A 21,813-nucleotide genomic window follows, 5' to 3' on the forward strand; every position below is an offset into this window, starting at 1 on the left:
CGTCACCTTTCTTATAGATTAGTATAATGTTGGTGTTATTCCAACATAACAAAATAACAAAATAAGTATGTTTGTGCCAAATGCCACAGGTGATTTTTTATTATTCTGATTTTGATTCTCTTAACATTAAAATAAAACACCCGGTATATTCACGAAGCTATGCGTTCTCAACTGTATATAGAGCAGTGCTGTATGTACAGCGAACTTCCTTAATTCTTAAAGAGTGCACGGAAACGCGAAAACAGCAATACATGCTCTTTTCGGGAAAATTTGTCAAGTGTGGGAGTAGACGCGTTAAGCTATTTCGTATATACAAATGGAAGCAAACGTTATGCAAGCAAGGAAAATAACAATTTCAACTAAATAACTCTCCCTACCACAAAAAAAAAAGAAGTGTGTGCCTGCCAGGGATCGAACCTGGGACCTTCCGCGTGTTAGGCGGATGTGATAACCACTACACCACAAGCACAACTGCCTGACAAAGCGGCGAGGAGGCTGTTGATGGATCAGTTCTTCGAAGTTGGCCTGCTTCCGCGATCGGTTGCACCGCTTCGGGCAGGGTTGGTTGCGGCACGCTAGAGAATTGACCGCTACGCGAGAAGGCGTGGGTTGGCTTGCGCGCAGCTCCAACAAATTGGTTTTTCTTTATTATCGTCATTTAGAAGCACTCGGCGCTTCGTTGATTTGGAGCCATTTGGTAAAAAAAAAATTGCAAGCCTCTCACCAAGGCGCCCATCGAATACCTAACAGTTTACCCTGAACGCGCAATTTTTGTGGGACACACGCGCACTTTATTTAGCGGGAAGCTATAGAAACAGCAGAGACTGAAAAAAAAAAAAACGCATTGTGTTTAGATAGCCATGGCTTCTTTGAGCGTAATTGCTGTTGGCGATTCTGCCACTTCCAGGAACATGTTTGAAAAAATTTGCTCGAATCGTAACCAGCCGAACTTGGAGGCCACGAGAGTGGCACATACAGGTTATATGCGCCACCCCATTATTCGGCACATTTTTAAACACGTTTCCGCAAAAAGAGTATATTTTTCGTAAAACTTAACAAAACATTTGTAAAATACTAGAACGAGCCCACATTCGTACACTATAGGAAAAATTGGAGAGAGTTGGCAGGTATGCATATGTATCAAGACCGCAACCTGTTACTTTTTCTCTGTTTAACCTCACTCATGTGTGAGGCTCAGTATAAAGTGCTGGGTTTCTGCGATTCCTCTCTTCTTTTTCCACTGTACTGCACAATGCAACCGCTATCGTTTCTTTTTTCTACAGTGAAGCTGCTATAAAAGAGCCCAAGAAAGTATACGCTAACTTTCAAGTTTTTCTGAAAAACATCTATATCACTCACGAAGTTCATCACTTGAGGAAATGTGGGAAGTACTAGGGGCAATATGCTGGCAAACATGAAGTCTAGGGGTCAGTGTGTGTGTATGTGTGTGTGTAAACTTTATTTAAAGAGGTCCGGAGGCTCGACTTAAGCCGTGGCGGGCCGCTCCCACGTTGGCACTCTCAGGCCAAGCCCTTCATCGACATCACGGGCCCTCTGGACAGCCCTTAGTTGGTCTTGAAGCAATGGGCTTTGTATTCTTTTTTGCCATCGAGTCCATTCTTCCAGGAGGCTGGGAAGAGTTGCGGGGCACCCCGCGAGCATACGTTTGATTTCAATGATGCCATGACAATCATTACATTCCATCCTAATCTCCCTCTCTGGATATATTTTGTTAATGTGGTACGGCGTGGGGTATGTACCCGTTTGCAATAAGCGCAGCGAGACTGCCTGAGCCCTGTTTAGCTTTGAGTGTGGCAATGGCAATTGCCTGCGTCCTAGATAGTAGTGCTTAGTTATTTCATTATATATGGGTCAGTTACTAGTAAAAATAAAAATTGCTAAACCTTCGTTTCCGGCCAGTTTAGAGGCGTTTAATATGAGGCGCTTAAAAAGTTTCCCCGCGTCTCCGGGATGACCGAAAATGGCCGAGATCTCGTATTTCAATCAAATGGGGGCCCCACTATATATGGCTGACGTGTACCGAAGCTGTGAAGTGTTTAGGTTAATTACGTATTTCGAAAATAATTACTGAACACTGCATCTTCCCCCAATTTTTACGCTTTATACAAGGCATGGACTTGCTTTTTTCCGGCCTTCTCGGTCAAATATGCAAGGTACGGTACGTGTATTTCGTTGAAATAGGAAACATGCGAGCGACGAAATATATATTTTTAAACTGGTGTATACTGTGGCGTAATGTATAAAACCTGTGGAAACAGAAGGAGACAGAAAGAACGTCAACCTTGCATAGCACATAATCGGGAGTTCTGGTGCTTAAAAAAGAAGACTGCAAAGGACCCACTGTAGAAAATACGTGCTTTAGCAGTGTACTACTTGCGCCACATTATGTCGGATTAACATAGTTGGGCGAATTGGGGAACCGGCTCTTGGCTTTAGTTGAAGCGTTGCAAATAATTACTGAACCCTCGGTTCTTCTCTTTCATGTGTCATACGAAATTCGGAATTCTTTTCCCTGATGTCCTCGGTGAACTAAACAAGGCACGTTGTTTATATTTGCTGAAAATAAGGCTAACCTTATGTAGGCCAAACTCAAGTTGTGTCGGTTTATTGCGGTCTTTGCAATAAATTATGTATGCAAGTGCTCTGGAGCGTTATAGGGGTGTTTTACTAGCAGCGCAATATATGGACCGCTGCCCTGGCGTAATTACAAATTCCCCCAAAATTAATCTTACTAGTACTGGGCTGACCACTATGACAAATGGGCGTGCGAAGTTAAATACAGCTTTCGCAAAACATTTATTAAGAAAACGTTCGAAAGTTTCACGCGGCCGTACGTTTCCCAATAACCAGAAAACACGCTGTGATACACCAAAGTTTATATTCAGTAGGTAATTGGGAGCATACTAAAGGGCCCCTGACCAGGTTTGACCGTTTTAAGCACACAAGCGCAGCGTGTACATCCCGCGCTGGGAATCGTGTCGTCAAAGTATTACAATGCGGCGCGCCCGCGAAAACAGCTGAAATTTCAAACCAAACGCCGCATGCCTATAGCACTGCACGGGCCGATTTTGTCAGCCCGGGCCCGGCCCGTGCCCGTTTTTATGTTGGGCTGCTCGCCAAAAGTTTTATGACAAAACTTTTGGCGGGCAAAACTTATGGTCGAGCTGTTGGGCAGCTCGACCAAGACGCACATAATAAAACGCACAGCTCGACCAAAAGTTTTATGACAAAACCCGGGCCCGGCCTGGGCCCGGAAAATAATCTACGTTACCAGCCCGGCCCGGCCCGCCACCCCTTTACCTTAGGCCCGAGCCCGGACCGAGCCCGGTTCGAAACCCGCCCGAACCCGGTCCGAGACCGAAAAAGACATGTTTTTCAGGGTCGAGACGAGCGAGGATAACTCGTTGCATGTTACATCACACCACCAGAAAGTCCGAGCCCGGCCCGGGCCCGCGTCAAAAAGAAGATGCCGTGCCCGAGCCCGTCCCGGCCCGTGGACCTGTCAACGTGCAACCTCGACGCGAGCGAAGAAAACTGAACAAAAAAAACTAAAATAATAAATAAAGTGAGCAAGTATAAGCTTGGCGCGGGCGTGTAAGTTGCTGCATGCACACTCGGCAGGTCGCGCTAATTGTTAAATGTCGCGCGCTCTCTTTTTTCGAGAGCTGGCAGCAGCTTCGGCGGTGCGAAGGACGAGCAATGTGAAAGACGCGGCATTTCAGTAGCAGCAGTTGCCCCGCCACTCGAGATGCCGTATATGCCTCAGTGTGAACGAGCCATAACAGTGGAAGCCTGAGAGAAAGCCCAGACCTCCACTGTTTTATGAAACGCCAGGCATGGCCTATGTTAGCGGGACCATCAATTACACGTTGTCACCCGTAAAAAGTTGGTTCGAGCAACCTGTGCCTAGCTGGTGGACGTTGCTCTGCGTGTCTGTAATCAGGGCTGATCGGTCACGTATGCGCCTAATGTGAGCGCGTGCCAGCTGCCGTAATCTGGAGCTTCTCCCGGGTTTCGAAAGCTTCGTAGAGCCTGATACTGCCTCTAAGCGGAGCGCATGTAGCTTGAGAGACGCTTCCGATATAGCTTCATTTCTTAATAACATGCTATTCGCAATATACAAAAAGCCAATACCTAAAGAGTTGCGTTATTTGCATATTACGGCGGGCGTCAGCCCAGTACCACATTGATGCCGATGAATGTGCCGCCTCACGCCACCATGCACGGAAAGCAGCCATGCGAGAATAAGAGCGAACAATGCCAGCCCTCAGTCGTACTGGAGACCAAACCCAAAACAACCCGAATGGAAAATTGGCGCGAAAAGGGAAGGAAAGCAGTACACGAAAATAAAAAGAAATACAGATTAAAAGAAACTGAAGAAGTCACAGGACGGGTGCTCGAAACTTTGAGGAAGGAAAACGTATGACGCTCGAAACAATCATCGCTCATCCAAAACGTACACGTTTCCAATCTGTCGTCACTTTCTCTCATTTTTCTTATTGTTTTCGCTCTCCCTGAACAAGGCCCTTCCTCATGGACTACGCAAGTTTGACCATCAAAGAAGAGGAGCTACTGATCCGTCGCTGATTGAAATGCGACGACCTCTTCCCGTGCTGACGACACATACGTGCACAAGATGATAAAGACGGAGAAGTACAGCAGGCCAAAGTACGCCGGCGCATCATAACGGACGCACGTGGCGTAATTGGCGTGCTCCTTGGATGGCATGGCATGTACATTGAAGGGGCATCAGGTATAGGAAAATCAATGTGGTTGGAATGCGGTAAAAAGAAGAAAAATCGGAGTCTATTTACAGTAAGCGTTAATGCACTCGCAGAATCGATAGGGCTGTTTGTACCCAGACAAACAATTTGCGTCTTACACGTTCCCGCGGCCGTACAACACAAATAAAAAAAAGTGCCGGACTTTGTTCTCGAAGTCTATACGTACGTTACGTACGTATTGACGTGACCGCCATCTGCGTGCGGGGCTTGCCGTCCTGACAAGGAACTAGTGGAGTGTCCACGAGCTAGTATAAGCAGGTTTTATGATAAGCAAACGAGAATTGAGAGGAACGTTTCCGGATATATCTGGACCTGAAATCACGATGAACGCAGAGCCTGAGCACCTCAAAGGCATTTTAGCGACGTTATTTTAAAGTGTCAAGTTATTGAGCCTGGCTTTGAAGTAGGCCGGCAGTGACATTAATTCGGTTCCCTATTTTGGGAGCAGCGGGGCAGTAGTCTTCAGCAAATATGAGCCCTTCTTGGGAGCCATTTCGATTGGATAAATGTAAGGTATAAGTTGTCAGATATCGGATATACTTAGAAGCAAGAGTACATTAAGGCACGCATAGGAGACAGTTTAGTTACACAAATACAAAGGAAAGGTGAAGAAATTAAAGAAATACATAGGTCACAATATTTACATAATCGCCCTTACCTTAATGTTGCAACCGAGAGAGTACAACTTTATTAGCCTACCTTCCAGTCTCTAAAAGTTGTTTAACAAATGACTTTGGTATCTTATTATGACGTAGCTAGATTGTATAAAACGAAAGATACCCTAATGCATCTGTTATGGGCTTAGTGCTTCTGTCAGGCCTAATGGTTAGAAAATGTGCAAATAAGCTCGCCCTCGCCGCATCGCAGGATCATGCCATGGGCAGCCAGGAATGCAACGTTGGACAACTTCATCTGCTTGACACCGTAAACACTGCAATGACATGTTGCACAGCTTCATCTATACTTGACCGCATGAGCACCGCAGACAATCGGCGAGACCAAACTCGCCCACGCTTCCCTTCTAGAGACCAATCGCGCACAAAACGCGTTTCACATAGGTTGTTTATACTATCAGGCCCTCGACTGCGGCAATTCATCACCACCTATGTAAGCCTGGGAGTCTGCAATACAGGGCGTAGAGAGAGCGGAGTATGCAATGCAGGAGAATGTACAGCGCCCAAATGGCAGCGTAACAATGTTTACGGAAGAGATGTCGTGACTCTTCCTAATCTCAGATCCTCTAAGCGTATGTATAGGAAGAGAAAACGTTACGCCAGTTCATGCGTGGAGTCAACCAAGAGCACTTCGGTGGCCCGATACGCTACCCACCCAATACACTTGCAGAGTTGCTCGCGGAAACCACGTCGATGGAAAAGGCTCTGCAGCAGTTCACCAAACAGTATAACTGCGACAGTCTGCCTTCTACTATCACTATTGGCGTGCCCTTGGACAACGCCATGCGGGAGCTCGTCGGTATTGCTGTTCGGGAAGAACTCGAAGAGCTCCACGTATCCCTCGTCTTGGTATACCGCGACGTTCTGTGACTTAGATCGTTCCTGATGAAATCAGGTTGGCTTAAGAACGTATTGAAACACCACATTACGAGCGGTGTTAAAATGTTGTGAGGTTTAACGTCCCAAAGCTGCACAATGGTTTATGAGGGACGGCTTATGTGTAGAGTTTCGGATTAATTTTGACCACATGCTGTTCTTTAACGTGCACCTTAATTAAAGCACACAAGCGTTTTTGCATTTCCTTCTCATTGAAATGTGACCGCCGCGGCCTGGAATCGAATCCGTGACTTCGTGCTCGACGTACATATGCAGCATAAGAACCATGAGCCACAACCCTTTGTGGTTGCTTAGTGGCTATGGTGTTGGGCTGCTAAGCACGAGGTCAAGGGATCAGATCCCGGCCACGGCGGCCGCATTTTGATGGGGGCGACATGCGAAAACATCAGTGCACTTAGATTAAGGTGTACGTTAAAGAACCCCAGGTGGTCCAAATTATTCCGAAGTCCCCCTCTACGGCGTGCCTCATAAACAGATCGTGGTTTTGGCTCGTAAAACTCCATAATTAAAATTTTTTAATCATGAGCCACCACGGCGGGTACAGCACCAGGTGTGGCCGGCGTCACTTGCACCGACGCACGCGTAAGCTGCGCGAAATTCTTCGTAATCGGACTCGCACTCTGTGTGTGCCGTTGACCAATCATGACCACTCAGGCCAATCATGGCAGACGCACGACCCCATGAGATTGACATTTGGCGCACTCCTGATCGAAGGTCCTTGTGCATCCACTGTAGTAAAACAGACCACCTGCAGAGGGCACATCCTTACCATCGAGCGGGACTCCTTGGTTTTCCGCACTGATGCGCCCGGCCCACGCAGTGACGAACCTCCGCCGCCGATTAAAGCCTATCTCGCCGATGTCGAGACCTGCTTTACTTTGGGTTTTCGCGAACATCGACTGCTGCAGGCTGCCAAATAGGTCGACCAGCCCGCTCTTAGGAACGAACGTCGCTCGCCCAGCCCTGCCACTTGGGGAAACTGAGTTCAGCGACCTGCGGAGATTAGGCCGCTGACATTCAGAACAATGTATATTCCCCATTACGACGTTAAGGAATAACGTCATTCAGACGCAGGAACAGAAGCCGCAATCAAGTGCCAGTATCTTAATATAGTAATGGTCGGTACCGATAGTCACACATGACCCCGCATTCTCGGTGCTTATCGACATGGATGCAAACACGTTCGTTAGGAGCAATAACTTCGCGCCTGTACTGGAAAAAAATGTTTCGACACAATGGGCTAGAACCCAGCTACGTTTTGTGGAACGGCACCTCATAGCTCACATGGGCCGGTGTACAGCAAGAGCCAAAATTTGGAGTGTCACTTATATCGGCGACTTTCTTATTCTACCAGCTCCTTCAGGCGAACGGTGATATCAGTGACTTTCTAGCTTGACGTTCTCTGTACGATAGTAATGACAACAGCCGTGACATCGCAGTTCGCATAGCGGACCATCACATTACGCTGTCTCCCAAGAGCTGTTTGTTGATTATCGTCCGATGCAATGCTACAGTGTCACTGAAAACACTGCAGAGGCAAATATTCTCCCATTCGCATAGCCAGAGGACTTCATCTGCGAAATAAAGGCTCAGTCGTTCATATCACAAATTTCGGCAACTTGTATCAGCTTCCATCTCGTAGGACCATAATCGCTGTTCCTCGCTAAATCACCGATGTCACCAATGTAGGCGTATTAGAAACCATGGGAGACTTGAACGAATGCTTAAAAACTAAAATAATCACGATTTTAATAACGTGTTGTTGTTGGTGGTGGTGATGTTGCAGCAGGCACGTATATATGCTGCCACAGCCTGGTATATATGTATAGCCGGAAATTGTGCGGCCTGAGCCTCCTATGAGTTGAGATCAGAAGCGTGTCAGCAGGTGTTGATGAGCCCCGTGTCTCGCAGGAAAGCAATCAGCAGTCGGTGCACTCTCTTCCTGATTGCCACGGGCCCTCCGGGAAAAACGACGTCTTCAAAGGTTCTGTGCGTAAGACCACTCTTTTGCAGGCTGTCGACCATCGCTTTATTTTTCTGTATTGAAATGCGGGCATAGCGTCATGAAATGTTCTGTGCCGCCGATATCACCGGAGAAAAGGCACAGAGCGGGAAAGCGCTACGTCCAGTCTTGCATAACCAAGCCTTAATAAAGCGTTATTAAATGCCTATGCATATCATGAGAGTGGCTTGTTGGGCTAGTCGGTACATGGTTATACTTGGAGAATGCCAGCAAACTTGGAAGTAGAAAAAATCGAGAAGAAGACTTGGGGGACGTCGTTTTCATGTATGAAGTTCAGTTGTTAGTCCAGCCACCTTCCTGTCACTTTGTCTATGTCTTCTTCTCGATTTTTTCTACTTCCAAGTTTGCTGGCATTCTCCAAGTATAGCCTATGCATATGCTGTAGGCACCGGGAGACCCCAACTTCGCATAGTTGTTCCCAGCTCGACGTCGACTTCATAGACCAGTGCAGTGGTGCGGCATCTCGAACACAGTTGTTGCGTATGCAATGCGTAACGTCAGGCATTCATGGCTTCCGTCCAAATCCCTGGCTTGTTTGCACTCAATTTCCGTAGTGAATGCGTTTTAATAGCGCCTTTGGGTGCGTTACTTGCCTGTGCGCATCGCTGACGGCGGTGCCTAGTAGAAAGTGCGTAATTTGCTGGAACGGAATCGGTGGTGACGTTTGTCACTGTTAAGGTGAAACTATGAGCAACTGGCGAGACAATGCGCGCGCCTTGTCTCGCCGTTGTAGCGAAACATGGTGCCGTGGCTCAGTTATCGCAAATTCTACGCTTTCTGCTATGACACCACCTATGCGGTGCGCATTTTTATTCATTCTGAACGAGAGTGCCAAGTAATGACCCAAATGTAGTACGACGAAATGGTTTCTGTGTGCCAGATATGAGATCGAGAACGGTTTAGTCGACGGTGATATGTGTACCTGGCACTACCGCTTGCGCCCCGATGTATGTGATATTCACTGTCATTTTCAATTCGCAGCAAAGGACACACGCGGCTGTTGCGGCTGCTGCTGCTGCTGGTGCGGCTTGGGCTGTGATTGCGGCTGTTGTAGCGGCTGCTGGTGGCGGTGTTGTTTTGCGTGGTGTTGGTGGTGGTGTAGGCTGTTAACAGAATGTATCGAAGAAACAGGTCCGCGATTGGCTCCTAATATAAGACGTGACAAAGACGTGAGAACAGCGAGTTTCCGAAGGCTCTCGGTTTTGACGCCTTTCGTCAGGTCATGCTTTAGGAGCCAATTGTTGACCTCTGCTGTTCCGATACATTCGTTTTGTAGAAGATGGTTATATGTGAACCGAATGCTAGTACCAGCAAATGGGTATAACGCCAGTAAGCGCCTCTCTGGTCTGCGTAGCACAAAAAAAAATTCCTGCGTAAATTCTGATTATGTGTAGGCTTATAGGTATCTCTAAAGCACACTGAGTTATTCGTGGAATTCTTCGATTTAGCGCTTTTGTTTATTTAGCCATTCGTTATGCGCCACTCTGTGTGTGCCGAGTCTTGGCCCATCGTGCAGAATGGGCAAGTGCCACTGTGACACAAGAGGTACAGAATCCTTACTTGTATAGAGCTACGCGTAGTACTTCTCTCTTGATGCAGCTGTCATCACCATTCTTCCAACGACAAACATAATCAGGTGGCGCGACTTCGAGCCACTTTGATGCGTGAAATAGTGGCCCGCGAAATGTGGCGACGAATAGCGGCTAAAACTGTGCAGTTGTCGCCACACTCCCTAATCTGTAAACAGGTCACGTCTCAACGCTGCTAGAACCAGCTGGTTCTACAACCAAGCTGCTAGAACCAGCGGGTACCATGCATGGCACTTGCGGCGGGAACGAATCCGAAAAAAAAAACATGTCCCATGTCATGCGTCTGTTCGCGTTTTGTGAAAAGAAAAGAATTATTAGGTGTCGAGTAACGACATTCGTATTGTCGCGCCTTTACGCCTTAATAATAATGTTCAGTTTCGAAAGAGGCCAACTCACGCCACGCCATTGAGCATCGCCTGACAAAGGATGCCGTAAACACGGCCGTTTGTTTGGTATTCTCGGAATGCCTTGTCACTTTTTGCGAGACATTCACGTGGTGAATTCACATGTACCCGCGATAACCATAGAGAGGGATGTACAGGTCCAGATGCGTAGAGGTAAAGAAACGAGTGTCACGTCAGCTGTTGTCTTGTTTTCTCGTCACCTTTCGAGATGCTGACGCCAGCAACAGTTGTAATTTCGTTTGTCTTTTCCGCTTCTACATCTCTCGTACAACGAATTCGACTGCGTATGATGGCTGCAAACATGGAACGGGCTTCCAACGGTTTTGCATTGCGGCTGCCCGTTAAATGTCTTTTCGTTTTTCCAGTTCTGTATAGGTCACTTGATAGCGTAAGCATAAATTTGATCTACTGCACTGAAGAGCAATACGTAAATAGCCTTTTTCGAAAGACAACTACAGCTCGGCAATACCATTTTGGCCACGTAAGCACTTCTCTACAGAACTCGTGACAAAGGATACAAGGTTCGAAGTATTAAAGCTTATCTTCTATAGCGCGAGCTTCAGTTCGGACGTCAATCGTTGAGTTTCGCGTCCTGAATTAATCTCCTTGACGTAAATCGAAACGGACCTCCGGAGCAATTTTTATTCTGTTTCTAGTTTTTATTAGCCGCCTACCACGCACACACTGCGTGCTCATCCTTTGTCGCCACATATCCCTGGCTTCGTGATCGGTTTATTGCACCGGAGTCGAGATATCGAGCCCCCGTACGCATCGTAACTTTGCATACGTAGCGTATGCTTAAGACTCGCACAACGCCCATGTCCTTTAGTCAGCGCACACAATTCGCGATGCATACTGAGAGTATGTGCTAAGTCGCTGTATGTGCACAGCGCCCGCTAGAGTATAAGCTACCAGTGTACGGATCGGACAAACTCCGTATGCGTGAGAGGCTCATTAGACGCTTTAGGTGTGTATGCTGCTAAAAAGCACACTCCTCAAGAGCCTGCTATTATAACGATTGTCAACGCAAAAAAAAATGAAAGCATTGAAAACAAAGAAAATAATCCACATTAGCGTTAATTTCCACCAAAGCTAGCACGCTGCATTTGTGGCGTATAAATGGACCTCCATATTTTTAAATGTTATATACAGGGTGTCCCAGATAACTTTAGCCAAGTCTTAAAAAATGCAGATGCGACGTAGCTGGACAAGGTAACGTTGTTTGTCGTCGTTTGGAGATACTCAGCCTATTTTCTTAAGACTAATTACCTAATTAGTCTTAATAAGTATTCAACTTCTGAAATATTACAATTAGATGAAAAGTGTCAATGAGGATGAGAATGCTGCATAAAAGTGTTTTTCCGAGCGTCAAAGAAGTCCGTGAATACACGTGAAGTGCCTCGAGCCACCAGCCGTGCTCGGAAAAACACTTTTATGTAGCACGTATTGAGCAACAGAAAGTTCTACGGCGTGCTTTTCATGTTGCTCTACAATTTTCTCATTGACACTTTTCTGTAGTTATAATAATTAAATAGTATAACTTTAATGAGGCACGTAACCTAGCACACGATCACAAATGCTTTGTGGAAACATCAGTCATGGCGAAAAGCTTACGCACGTTCCCATGGCGTTTACAAACGCCAGCGCTTGGTCAAGCAAAACAATATAACTGCCAGGTTTCGTTGTCATTGTGAAATAAAATCGCAGGCCCCATCAGTGCTTTTGAGATGAAATTGTTCAGGGATTTCATCCGCTCCGCGGCTTAAACGCGGCACTTACGTACACTCGTGGACTTGTGGACAGGGACCAAACCACAGGCAGCGAGGCTACTTTGCGATCGCCGTATCAGTTCACCATGGCGCCATAAAGACTTAGTTTGGCAACTTCTGAAAACTTTTCGTGAAGAAAAGGGAGAACAGGTTCACGAACTTCCTGCGAGATCCGTGACGTTGACCGACGTCATTGGTTCGAGCATGAGTTCGGGCACAAAATTCGGAAACAGACGTATGACCTTAGTTATCTCTTATGATCTGCATTTTTAGCCCGAGATATAGAAATAACGTCTTGAAAGGACAGTCTATTAGGGGTGGCCGAATAGTAATTTTTGAGACCGAATCGAATACGAAGCGAACAGTGCGAGAAGCGAATTGAATCGAATCGAATATCGAATACTTTTCGAACAGTTTTTCAGCAATGAATATCTATTCTCACAATTAATATAAAACGGTGTTAACGTCCCAGTATTCTTAAGGTCAGCAATTTCTTAGTCATTACATAGTACGCTATAAAGCGTTGTTTAATAAAAGCGAAAATGGAGCATAAGGAGCACACAAGTAGTCTTTTTTTTTTTTCGCATGCACAGGATTATTCAGACAGTGCAAATGTTAGCTGTACAGGGGCCCCCTTCACAACTCCTACGAGAGTCATAGGGCCCCGCCTTTATATCATACCCAATGTACATACTTTCATGTTATTAATAAAGAACTTGAACAGCCTGTGAAGTGCGGTTACCTAAGTGACGTAGCCCGCTCCACTACGCGAGTTTCATGTTTTATGTATATACCATGCCCGCGGGGGTGAAAATAACGGTAGTTTTGCTGAAATTTTATGTTTTATTTTGGCGCAGTTGAAGTTCGGAAATATCCGAAACGTATTCGAGAAACATTCGCATTTACGGAAAGTGACTATTCGATTCGAAGACCAAATCGAGTAGGACACCATTCGATTCGTTATTCGAAAATTTCGAATATTCACACACCCCTACAATCTATCCGCATGAATGCGTTTAGTTATTCTCCTTTACAGCATTCTGTTAGCACTTCCTCAAAGTTTGCAGATATTGTTAAGGCCACCGATCGGGCTACCTCGAGGAGCCTTAATACACCCACTCAGGCAGAGCTTTCATGTTCACTTATTTTAATTAAAAAAAAACAAGTAGCCACATATAGTAGCCATATAAAATGACATGTATAGATAGATAACTTTCATATCTTGATCTCCTTCCATTCACTTCTCGGAGGCTTCTGCCAAAAGGTCGGCGTTGCTGCCGTGTAAAGCTGTTTTACCGGTCGTGACGCACGGTGCGCTTTCGAACCGGCTTAAAGCTTGCCGGGTTTCTGTGCAGCCCCGGAGAGTACTCAGAATATTTCCCGCCCAGTAAACACTAACAAAAACAGCATAAACGTGCGTGGATGGGCCCCCACTTTCAGTGAGTCGGCCGGAAAGGTGTTGCTCGTTATTCATGAATTCTGAGCATGCGCTCGGTTTGGATACCAATACTGTGGAAAAGAACCAGTGTAAATCTGGTTTTCCCGAAGACCCCCGATGAACTAACAAACATAGGGCTCTTCCCAGCACGTCACTAGCCAACAAACTGTTACATAGAGGGGTCGTCTGTATGCTCAATGAAACTGTAACCGTTGGCTACGCGATAATGCGATATTCGTCCGTCCACGCGTGTCACAATTCATTCTGCGATCGAGTGACTCATCACACGTAAGAAAGATTTGTCTTTCTTTATTTAATTATATATAGTGGGTTTAAGCTGAGTCTCTAATTTCAAAGCCTGAGAAGTAACTACCTCTTTTATATTTATTTATTTATTTATTTATTTATTTATTTATTTATTTATTTATTTATTTATTTATTTATTTATTTATTTATTTATTTATTTATTTATTATTACCTCGAAGGCCCCGGTGTGGGGTATTACATGAGGGATGGGTGATCACTTCAGTGAAATGTGGACTCAATGGCAGCCTTGAAATGATGTGGATTGGAGTGGTGCACGGCATCGGTGGAAAGGTCATTCCAGTCCCGGACAGTCTTCAAAAAGTGAATATGAACTGAAGTCATATGAACTGAACCAGTTCTGGCCACGGTTTTTTTCTGCCTTTGTTTGATGGTATAAAGCTACACACATCGGCCTTTACCCGTGCGTGCTGTTTGGCCTTCTTATATAAAGAACTTGGTGGTGTACAAAATAAGATCAATAAATTACATTTAAAGTTTACGAATGTTTACACGCTTTCTAAGAGCATACATACTCATAGTATTTTTAGTCTTTCGGTTGATACATAAGATGTGCTGTATGATACATAAAATGTGCGTGCATTTATTAGCTGAGGAGCACTTCTGTTTGATCAAGTTGGCACGACATATTGCAAGTAGAGCCGCGGCAAAAAAAAAAAAAGAAAAAAAAAACAGAGAAAGGTTAGTGCTTGTCCCTTGGGTATGTGTCCCCCCGTCTTCGTCTTTTCGTGCCGTGTAACTAGCAACACATTTGTTAGTATATCACATTAACTAAAAAATTAGGGGCAGCTTCACGCTAATTGGTGCGAAGACTCGGCAAACAGCGAAGCTGGTGGCCCTTTCCTAGCTTTAACTTTGCTTCCCTTTGCTTAACTTGGTTTGGCTTGGCTGTTTCTCAGCTGTAACTTTGCTTAACTTGGTTTGGCTTGGCTGGTTCTTAGCTTTGTCTTTGCTTTGCTTTGCTTAACTTGGATTGGCTTGGCTGGTTCTTAGGTTCTTAGCCGACCTCGAGTATCGGGACGATACTCGGGTTCTAAAGGCCACATTATAGTCCGATGTAGCGTTGACGCGCGAGCGCGCTCGGCAAGGGGACGCCACGCCAGCGAAAGCGCAGCACTCGATAGTCCGGCGCGAGGCGTGGCCGACGTATCCGGAGTTCGTCGGCGTGCTCCGGCTGCAGCCGTCGTCGAGATGCGACATGCTGCATTTCGCGCCGACCTCGTCATCCAGAATGAACCGCATCCGCGTCTCGTCGAGCAAGATGGGCTGATGGATAATGGTGGTGGCACATGCAGCGAGTTCGCAGTTTCGTGTCATCCAAAAACTCCTAGTTTCGTATAAAATGCGCATGCGTCTAGGCAGCGCTACGCACACGTTGGACTATAGAGGAGTCATTTGTTGTAATTCGTCCCCACTGTTGCTCAATCGGACAATGCCATCTGCAAACCGAAGGTTGCTGAGATATTCGTCGTTCATCCTCACTCCTAAGCCTTCACAGCGTACTAGCTTGAATACTTCTTCTTAGCATGCAGTGAATAGCATTAGAGAGATTGTGTCTCCTTGCCTGACCCCTTTCATGATAGGTAACTTCCTAATTTTCTTGGGGAGAACCATATGGTTGCTGTGTAATCCTTGTAGATATTTGCCAATATATTCACGTATGCATCCTGTACTCCTTGATTACGTAATGCCTCTATGACTGCTGGTATCTCTGCTTAATCAAATGCCTTTTCATAATCTATGAAAGCCATGTGGAGAGGTTGATTGTACTCCGCAGATTTCTCGATCACCTGATTGATAACATGAATATGATCCATCGTAGATATCCCTTCCTGAAGCCAGCTTGTTATCTTGGTTGACTGAAGTCAAGTGATGCCATGATTCTATTGGAAATTATCTTGGTGAATATTTTATACAACACTGAAAGCAAGCTAACCGACCTATAATTCTTCAATTCTTTAATGTCTTCCTTCTTATGGATCAGTATAATGTTGGCATTTTTCCAGTTCTCTGGTAGACTTGCAGTCGTGAGGCATCGCATATAAAGGGCCGCAAGCTTTTCAAGCATGGTAACTCCTCCATATTTGATTAAATCGACTGCTATTCCGTCTTCTCCTGTCGCTTTTCCTCGCGTCACGTCTTGCAAGGCCCTTCTAACTTCATCGCTAGTTTAGAAGGAGCCTCTGTATCCTGTTCATCACTACTTCGAATGAAGGCGCAAGCGTAGCCTGCTTAGGTACTTGTTGTAGGCTGTTAACATGAAAACTATACAGTTACCAGCCCTTCAGCTTTGACAAGATTGCGACAATTCGTGTAATGTTCATTTATAACCAATTTTGCCAAAATTGAATTTTGTTGCAGTTGGTCTATGACTACTTTCGCATTTGAAGGCTTGCTGGTACGGAGCGCGCGTCTTAATCGAGGAGACGAAAAAAAAAGAAATAAAATGTCAAAGTTTGACACTCCATTTGAACGGGCAAAGCGCTAAGCGCCTTTGCCGGCACGCTGGCACGCCCGCGCGCATGTAGAGTAGCGTGCGGTGAAGGCTCGTAATGGCGGTGAGTAACGGCTGTATGCATAACTCGAGCTCCCAGCGTTCACACGCGCTTGTTGATGGCCGTCGTCAATGATTCTGAAACGCACGCGTCTGGCATGCATAGCCGGGACGCGAGCCAAAGAACACATTCGCTGCGTGAAAGAGCCAAGGACGCAGAACTGTATGTTTACGAGTGTATGTGCACACGACCCCAGAAGTGTTTGCGTTAGTTTAGCTCCAGACGCTATATACAGTGGCTACGGCTACGGCTACATAGGTTGTGTCTTCGTTGAGTTCCATCACATGCACAGAAATAAGCTGTCGCGCGCGAGGTCGCATGTTTGACTCTCGCTCACAGCGACATCTGGCGCAGAAGGAGTAAAATCAGGGAAAGAGAGAGAGATTATATTTTCCCCCATCCGTTTGGTTGAGAGCGGGCCCTCAGTCCAGCGCCCAAATTCCACTCCGCTTTGGGCTTGGCCCGACGTGGGTGGCAGCGTAAAGTTCAATTTTCGGGTCATTCCTCACCTGGTGGCGTGTCGAAGCGCTTCTTAGACGTATGCAGTTATGTAGCACTGCTCCTGGTGACAGGCAGCTAGCCTTCCTGGATGAGGTGGGAGGGTGAGTCCGGCAGAACGAGGGAGTGGAGGCGGGCGTATGGGTGGGCACGTCGATATGATGTGGTAGGTGTTCGAATGACCCCCACAGTGGATCGCACCGACTGCGAAAGCAGACCCCCGAATCATTAAACGGAGGTTATCAAGGAGTTACCTAATAGATTAGTTTTATGCGAAGAGTTCGTGCTCGTGATGCCTTCGTGATGGTGTGGTGGGGCAGTTATTATGAAGGACTTTGTTTGTATTTCATCACTGAACATTTGCGGACTCTGCGAGTGAGCTTGCTGTATTCCCTTTAATTCTACGTGGAATGTTTGCAACGCTTTTCGGCGTTCTTATTATGCTAGGCAAAAGGAGCTGCCGTTGTGTTCAGCAGGCAACGGCATCTCCTTAAACAGAGCTAATAAAGAATGGTGCTGCCGCATTCCGCGATAACTGCATTTGTGCATTTCTGGAACATTACGGAACTGCGCGAGCAAAAGTGTGAAGCAAAATTCGTCCCGGACCAGGACGAATTTTTCTTCAGCTGCATGGCTTTCTTTCAAGGAACCCGTATGGGTTTCCTTTGTAGCAATTGCTACATTTGGGTGGATGTCTCATTTTCCCTTTAAAATTGTAATCTGCCAGCAAATATCTGTCTTATGTCAGGAACGTTCCTGTTATCATGCATTAGAGCCTACCCAAGCTTGCTTCCACATCATCACCACCTGCTTGGCTAACTGTAGCAGAGTGCAAAAAAATCTGTTTTCGTATTGTTGTGGGTTAATATTGTTACACGAACGAAGAATTAAGTACAGGAGACTATTTACAAGTATATTTACAAAAGATAGCTGCAGCGCTGGCCAGATCAGCCGATAGCTCGAGAGCCCAGAGCAGTTCGTCTTCTTCGTCTAGGCGCCCGCGCGCATCGTCCAGAAGAAACACGTAATATGCATGTAGCATAATCCCCCGGCGGCAGAAGCACCGTCTCGGTGCGTCTAAATATTAGTGGGAACAGGAGGGTAGTACGGTTTTAGGCGTGCTACATGCACAACGTCAGTGGAAGGCGGGGCAGACGAGGCACGGGTACTGACTGGGGCGATTTCATACGTAACTGGAGTCACGGCACGCAGCACTCGATATGGGCCTGTGTACTGAGACATACGATTCAGTGGAAGACTGTACTCGTGTAGCAAGCTCTTTTCTTGCAGCCTGCTGCCGACCGGTCGGATTTCCAAAGAGGTCGCGGAGCTTCTCCTTGAAAGCGTCCCAACTAGAGATCTTCTCCTCGTGCGTCCGGAACCAGACACGAGGTGTTCCGCCCAAGTGGAAGAGGACATTAGCTAGCATTATGGTAGGGTCCCAGTGGATGTTGCGGCTAACAAGCTCATACATGCATAGCCAGTCATCAACGTCAACATTATCTTGGCCGGAGAATATGCCAGGATCGCGGGGAGCGGCCACCGTGACGTACGTTGTGGTTGGAGTTGCAGTAGCAGCAGCAGACGAGGTGTCGTCACCGGGAGCCATGGCGGAAAGCTGGACGGTGCGGCCACTGCGGAGCTCCGTGGTGAGGACGGGGAACGGCACGCTCCACCAAAAATGTTACGCGAACGAAGAATTAAGTACAGGAGACTATTTACAAGTATATTTACAAAAGATAGCTGCAGCGCTGGCCAGATCAGCCGATAGCTCGAGAGCCCAGAGCAGTTCGTCTTCTTCGTCTAGGCGCCCGCGCGCATCGTCCAGAAGAAACACGTAATATGCATGTAGCAATATATATATATATATATATATATATATATATATATATATATATATATATATATATATATATATATATATATATATCCAGCACATTGTCGATAAAGAGCCATATAGCATGAACCTCAGTGAAGTAACCAGCTAAGCAGTAGCTATCTTTACGAGGCGGTTACTACGCACGTTATTCTAATATGCATTATCTGCAGATGCTCTTTCCTCCCACGGAAGTAAGAGAGACTAATGCATAGCACATATGTTGTTCAACCCCGTCTGGTTCGAATGAATGCGTTGCATCCATTCGCGCTGAAGTCTCACCGTTTACTTTCGCGGGAACATATATTCCTGCATTTTGTGGAGGCTACAGGAACAACACGAGCCATTCCGTCAACAGCGCGTCATTTGAGCCCAATGACGCGCGCAAGTCTTGGAGAGAGGTAAAAAAGAAAACAATCTTCGACCGCAAGCACCATCACAACAACCCTTGCAGCGCGAACCTATTTTCTACGATAATTCTCGGACAACTATTTCCGCAATAATCCTGAACGCCTCTACGATAAAGCTTTTTTTTTCTTGCTTGTTATCCTACTTTGCCGAACAATATCCAGCAGGCAAATTGCCATAGAACGTACGCACTCAGTGTATCGTGCCAGTAAGTTGGCACTATCCCCAAGCGTGTGCAATACGTCCAGGTGACCGTCCCGACAAAATAGCAGCTTTTCTCTCCATCTCTCCGTCCATTTCTTTTGTTTTTCCTATGAGCCCTTGAAATGGACCACCGCGATGTACATCACCTGGGCTTTTCCCATATTATTTTACTCTGCTCTTGTATATCTTGAATATTTGGCTGTGGGCAGGTTGTGCTAATAAATTAATCAGCTACAAAGCTTTCTACAAAGAGAACATATGAGACAGATAAGAAGAAGAAGAAACTTGACATTCCAGTGGCTTCAACACGGTAGCTGTGCCTACTCAAAAAACTACCGGCAGGGGCCGTATTTTGGAAGCCTTCGTTTCCCTAGATTTTGTTCAATTCTTACTATCCGTCCAGCTTAGTTGCCAATCCCGGCGGCTCTTTAAAATTGCATTCTGTGGTTTATATTATTTTCTCATTATAAACTTTCAAACAGTAACCTTCCTTCTAAACGTTTGGACAGTTTGCTATTAGGAGAGATGTAATACCAGTGTAGTTACCGTTGTTTCGTTTCCTTCCTCAGTGACCCTGTTACGATTTCTCTATCTACAACAAATGCTTTGCAACTACCCATGACTGCTTTCCTAAATTATTTTTTGCGTACTATATTGTACGCAAATGTATTGTAGTTTAGTAAATGTCATTGTATTCGTTTCTTAATATTACACTGTGCCATGAACATGTTCGAATTCCACTTAGTGGCTATGTAAACTTTATGTGCAACACCTTGTACATCCTATGCTGCGACCGCATGTGCTTGACTTACTCAGGCGTAGCTGCGCCTTTGTCTGGTGTTGCAAAACACCTGTAGCACCTTCTTCTGTTTGCACTCTATACTGTGAGCCGAAAGAAAAAGTTGTTGTTGTAAAAAGAAAACTTGATATGATGAGGAGGCACGCCGTACTGGGAGGCCCCGGATAAGTTTTGAACATCTGGGATTCTTAGAGTGCGCATAAATCCAAGCATACGAGCGTTTTCGCATTTCGCCCCCATCGAAATTTGGCGACCGGTGACAGGGGTCGAACTCTCGACTTCGAGCTAAGCAGCGCAACCACGTAGCCACTACGCTACCGCGACGGGCAAATCGGCTCGTTGTGCAACCGAACGCACTAAGAGCAAGAAGAATGGAAAATGAAAAGGAAGAAGAAATTAATTCAAGACGCGCAGCACCAAGCAATCTACTGAACTTGTTTCATTTTGTTTCGAAACGCTCTAGGCTTGAAGCAACCCGTTATTTAACTCAGGTTAATGCGCATGTGTAAGGGCTTGCAAATGCGCGTTACATAAGCGAAAGGGTAAAAAAAATGACAGGCTGAATTGACGATGCTTTTAGTTAGGAAATGCTCTTTGCCGCTGACTGGTCACCTTCGCCAATGGATGTCCAACATTGGAATATGCTGACCACTGCTCTTGCGAACATTTCTGACGTAAGAACTTTTTCCTTTTTCTTAATTTTTTTTTGGGGGTAATGCGAACCTACAAAGAATCAGTGCACCATGCACGTTGGCGACCATGGCGGGGAACAATGTATACGTGTGTACCAACTTATAGCCAGTTTCGAAAGTGATAGTCAATTGATAGTGAATTTCGTGTCAACGAAACGTCAATTTCGTCGTTGTGCCGCCAGTGAGAAGATCTATAACTGCCTGTAGTAGAACTCAAGAACCACACCACATACACTGGCACAACCACATACATCACATACATAAAGCTGACTTCAGGCGGTGGAATCGTTTGGCGTAAAGCACGTCGCAATATGCAGATAGTAAATTACTCGCAGTCGCAGTAGAGACGTTCAGCTATTTAAATAAAAGGTCTCTAATCACATCAAAAATGGTGGCAAGGTACCACGCTGCGTTTCAGGCCGGATGTAGTCTTTAATAGCGCTGTGTCAATTTTCTACTTGCCAGCAGGCGTGTGATTCGGCGCAGACATGGCGCGCCACACAACACCTTTTGCCACGTTGTACGCACCCTAGCGCGTTGCGAGGCAAGTCATAGTAGAGGGCTATTAATTTTGACCGCCTAGAGTCATTTACCGTGCGCCTAGGTCTAAATATACACGAGCGCTATTGCATAATGCGCCTCCATCAAAATGCGGCCGCCGCGCCCAAACATCAAACTCGCAGCATGAGGCTGAGGGTTCTGAGTTCCTGTGGCATCACGGCGGAGGCGGTTTGATGCTGTCAACAACCGTTTTTCATTTTTCATTGCCTGTGACTTCGCGAACTAACTCTCCGGGCAGCCTCGCGCGGTAGGAGGAGCAACCCAGACGGAGCTGTCCCTGCAGCCGCTGACATACCG

The 21,813-nt window shown here is 46.2% G+C and overlaps 1 non-coding gene across 1 annotated transcript; it reads right to left on the reverse strand.

Annotated features, from left to right (window-relative positions):
* Positions 1 to 396: 396 nt before the first annotated feature.
* On the reverse strand, positions 397 to 469 carry Trnav-aac (transfer RNA valine (anticodon AAC)). The gene has a single exon. It is a non-coding gene; the product is annotated as a tRNA-Val (tRNA).
* Positions 470 to 21,813: the final 21,344 nt, after the last annotated feature.

The sequence above is a fragment of the Dermacentor silvarum genome, chromosome 4 (genome assembly GCF_013339745.2).
Source record: "Dermacentor silvarum isolate Dsil-2018 chromosome 4, BIME_Dsil_1.4, whole genome shotgun sequence".
Taxonomy (NCBI): Eukaryota; Metazoa; Arthropoda; class Arachnida; order Ixodida; family Ixodidae; genus Dermacentor; species Dermacentor silvarum.